Source organism: Oxyura jamaicensis, chromosome 11 (genome assembly GCF_011077185.1).
Source record: "Oxyura jamaicensis isolate SHBP4307 breed ruddy duck chromosome 11, BPBGC_Ojam_1.0, whole genome shotgun sequence".
Classification (NCBI taxonomy): Eukaryota; Metazoa; Chordata; class Aves; order Anseriformes; family Anatidae; genus Oxyura; species Oxyura jamaicensis.
In genome coordinates, this window is record NC_048903.1 from 2,194,832 (window position 1) to 2,199,683 (window position 4,852).

Genomic DNA, 4,852 nt, shown 5'->3' on the forward strand with positions numbered 1-4,852 from the left:
CAGTTTAACACACACTGTTTGTGGATGCCTTTGCTGTGCCTGCTTTTCTGTCACAGACATCACCAAGCCTCCATTTAGCAAGTGAAGGAAATTAACAGGCAGAGGACTGTTGGGTGGACACCTGCGACCAGCCGTGGCAAAAAGGAGAGCAGGCAGAGGAACAGTTACACCAGGCCAGCAACAGGTCTGGGTGCACAGCAGTGAATTTGTTCTAGCCTACAGATTTTGGAAGCAGGAGGGATATCCCTCCTGTAGCACGGATTTTGGTGCCAAACCAACCCATGTCCTGCCTGAGCCCTCTCTGGGACCTGCCTGCTTCCTCTGTCTTTGGCTGCAGATTGTGATTTCGAGCTCCTGTCCTCGTCTTCTTGCTGCTGCAGAGTTGAGCCCTTTTCAGCACGGCTCTCTGTCTCTTTGCAGAGCTATGTGGAGATCTTTTTTTATAATCATGGATAAATGCTCCCAGGATCTTTCCGCAAAGGGAAATATATATGGCCTTCTCCTCATGGAGGTGCATTGGGTTGACAAAGCTCTGCTTGTTTGGAGGGTTGTAGCATGTGGTGGGGGTCATGGGGCAGAGGGAGCAGGCAGCAAAGCCTCCCTGGTTCTCACAGTGAATCTTTTTGTTTGCTTTTAGGTTTATGGTCGTAATTCTTGAGTGTGTTCTGCCATAGAGGGCTTTCAACCTGCAGTAAGTCCATGCTCCCATCCATACTTGGGGAGCATGATCTCTGCCATCCCATGGACACCCATGGGCCTGTCATTGAGCTCCTCCTGTTTCACGTGTAAAATGTGCCCGAAGCTCACGTAATTCAGCTTTGCTCATTTATGAACGTGTTGTCAAGACTTACTGCTGGGTTTCCTCACTTGACTATCATTTTAACTCAAATGTGCAACACCCAGTTAGTATTTCACACGGTTTTGGCACTACAGGCTACGGTTTCTTGGCAGTTGAGCAGGAAAGGTCATCCTCAGCTTGATGGAGGTCTGCAGGTTTCCTTCCTCATCATTTGGACTTGGCAGCTGGACTTTGTAGCTCCCTTCCAACTGAACTACTCTATTTATTCATTGTGCTTTCTTCCACAGTATTTGTAGATGCCTCTTCTAAAATCCTGCCCATGCTGATGTTGAAACTGTCCCCAAACAAGGGCCTTAGTCTTTTTCAGCTGGGGAAATTGGTTTGGTAAAGACCTTCACAGGGATGAGGGGACAGCAGTAAGGAGGTGTTGCTGCTCTCCACCTGCCCTGGCTCGGGCAGGTTGGGGTTTTGGTTTTAGGATCAGGGGTCTCTCACTTGTGTCTGCATGGAGTTGCCTGGGTGGGGGTGACCTGGTGATGCCCTGATGGCTGTAAGCTCGGGGAGTAGCGGGGCAGTTGGCAGGGGGAGCGCTGAATTGCTGTCAGGTTGCAAGCAAAGCCACAGGGGTGACTAACTTCTGTCTCATCAGAAGATGGTTCTACAGAAACAAGCGGGTCCATCCAGAAGCACCAGACTAACCATCACCTCTGTGGCGGGACGGCTGCCGAGCATCTCGGTTCCCAGAATGAGGTGTCGCTTACCCAGAAAGGGCCCAGAGGTCCCCTCCCACTCCATCGCCTGCTCTGCAGCACCCTGCACCGCTCTGGTGGCCATTGCAATGGGGCACAGCTGCCACAGAGCTGCTGGGGAGCCTGTGCTGCTTCACCCCACAAGAAGGGGAGGATGTCTGGGGAGGCTCAGCCCTGCACAGGGGCCAGCCACGAACTGCAGTTCCAGGTTGCTTGCTCCTCACCACCTTTCTGAGCATCCTTTGTCCCTCTTGGCCAGCTGCTTGGTACAGAGCCACTGCTGCTGCTGAGGAGCTCTCGGGACCCCTTGTCCCCTTCTTGCCGGGGGTGGGTGCTCCCACACTAAGGACAGATCCTCTTTTTGGTTCTGCTTTCAGTTCTGCTCTGCACAGTGCAGCTAGCTCGTGGCCACCGGGATGCGGTCTCAGTGGGCCCATGGGGCGCGTGACTCCCTCAAACCACCCATCCCCATGAAGGTGCATCCGTCACCCACTTCTTCAAACCTTTGTGGCATTTTGCCATCTGTGTCTGTCCAGGCAGGACGAGGCTGCATGGTCCTGTTGTGCTCCTGCCCTGGCTGGGGGTGAGCATCTCCGGACTTGGCCTGCAGCACAACTGAGTGCTGAAGAAACCCCCACTTTTAGGGTTAGCTTGGAAAAGCTGATGATAACAGTGTTGGATGGGCCCATCCTGGGCTGGAAGGTTCTTCTGGGGTGGGCATGGACCCACATTCAAAACCATTACCTTGCCCAAAAAGGAATAATGGAGCATTGCCTTCCTTGAACTGTCCCACCAGCCACAGTATCATGCTGAATAATGCAGGAAGAACCAAATTATCACCTCAAAACATCAGAACCCCCAGCAGCATCTCAATGTGCTGTGCCTTGCATTGCCCCTGAGGCTGAGCTGCCTCTGGGATAAAAGAGAAGTGGGGCACATCTGGTCCTAATGAAGCCAGAACCAATTCAGATCCCACCCTGTGTGAATCACGGATTCAAATACATCTGGAAGGGCTGAGGGCTGTGAAATGCACGGAGTCATGTGGGCAAGGATGGGGACAGCCCAGGTTTGGGTGGCCACCCAAAGGATGCTGGGGGCCACCAAGGTCCCTGATGCAGCCAAGCTTGTCGGCCCCTGCCCACCTTAGGAGGGTTCCTGGGTGATAGAAAACCTCCTGTGCTCAGTGCCAGGATGGGAAAACCACAGCCAGGGGTCCCAGGGAGGGTCAGCAGACGCTGTTTTGAAACATTTTGAGCTGTAAAAGCAAAGTTTTTCAGCAGGAAATGCACCTTAAAACAACAACAACAATAATAATAAAGAAAATACAGAGCTCTATAGCAGAAATCTTTCTCTCAGCCCAAATACCACTGCCACCTTTGGGGGCTGGTTTCCAAAGCGTTTTGCTGGGCAGCTGCAGAGAAGCTCTCCTTGCAGAAGTGATTTGTGTTATCACATCTCATCAGGAGAGGGCAGCTCGCCTTCACCATCAACATCCCTCGCATGAAGCGAACGATCCCTGGTGAGCTTTTGGTCCCTCCTGCTGCCCTTGGTGTTTTCCTCTTCCTTGGGCTTGCAAACCCAGTGTGGCATCAGGCAGCCTGATGCTGGGAAAGGTGGTGGTGAGGGCGAAGTGGCCCTGGGTTTTTGGTCTGGCTGTGGGTTCTGTTGTTGGCGCCCATTTTTATTTTTATTTTTACTTTTATTTTTATTTTATTGGATCCAGCTGTGGCTCGGGGCAGGTGCCCACATCTCGCAGCATCGCCGTGCCGGTGGCCTCGTTGCTCCTTTCTTCCTGAATGAGTCACGCATGAGCTCGTCTTGCTAACCTGCTTTGTGCTACTTACTAATTTCTACCTAAGCCTTTGTTCCCCACCCTTTTGTGTTTCAACCGGAAAAACGAGATTTGGGGTTGGTGGTTTTTATTTTTTGTTTGTTCTTGTTTTTCCCTGGGTTTACCAGCACGGTGTCATTCAGGGCTCGTGTTTTGGGCCTGGAGCTGTCTGGGGAGAGCTCAGCAGTGCCCAGCACCAGCCCCAGCTCTGGGGTTGGAGCATTAATTTGGGAAAAAGTGAGAAATTGGCAAATAAAAGTGGACCCTCGTTACAAATTTCTGACATATTTCCCTTGGAGGTTATTGTATTGGCTGCGTGGACAACAAAAAATCAGTGGGGGTTTGTGCTATATGAGAAACAATAAATTTTTGGCCATACCAAAATAAATTCTTCAGTAAATCCCCACCCCAGTATTGATCAGCACAGTCCCATTCAATTACATGAAACATTATTTCGGATGGAAAACCACTCCTTTGGCCCAAACAGCAAGTAAGAAGCTCCGCTTACACCTATCTTGAAAAATCCACAGAAAACGCTCATCCTTTTTAATTCCTGCCCGTTGTGGAACATGAACAAGGTTTTCCTGATGGGTGCAGGCCCTCCTGGCACTCGGGTGGATGTTTTTTTCCAGGGCGGAGGTCTTGCCGCCACTTGCTTCCCCGCTGCATGAAAGCATCTTTTCTTCCCCGGTGGAAAACTCCGGGATTAAGGGCAGCCTCAGGCCCTGGCGGTCCCGGCCGGCGTGAGGTCGGTGGACACGTGGGATCACAGGTATGTTTTTCAAGTAAGTTCTTTTTTTTTATTATTTATTTATTTAAAGATGTGCCCTTGCTTTGAGGAGCTCCGTGCATGCTGTGGCGGCCTCTGCGCAGAAGGGGAAGGTGGATCGGTGCTGGGCCACGCAGCCTGGCCTGCTCCAGAAACACGGCGTCCATGGTCCGCAGTGCCCTCTGGGGCCGTGCTGTCCCATACGCTCCATGCCCCCTCCATCCATGTCCCCTGTCCACCATGTCCACTGCCCTTCATGTCCCCTGCCCTCCATGTCCTCTACCATCCATGTCCCCTGCCCTCTGTGTCCCCTACCCTCAGTATCCCTTGCCCTCTGTGTCCCTCTACCCCGTGTCCCCTGTCCTCCATGTCCCTTGCCCTCCACACCCCCTCCCCTTAATGTTTCCTGCCCTCCACATCTCTTGCCCTCCATGTCCCCTACCCCACGTCCCCTATCCTCCATGTTCTTGGTCCTCCATGTTCTTGGTCCTCCATGTCCCCCTACCCTCCATGTCCCCCTACTCTCCATGTCCCCTGCTCTCCTTGTCCCCTGCTCTCCGTGTCCCCTCCCGCCCTGTCCCCTCCCCTCCATGTCCTCTACCCCCCACGCCCCCTACCCCTGTGTCCCCTCCCCACCAGGCCGTGCCGAGGCGGGTCTCGAACCCGCGTCCTCTCCCTCCTCCTCCCTTCCTCCCCCCTCCCCT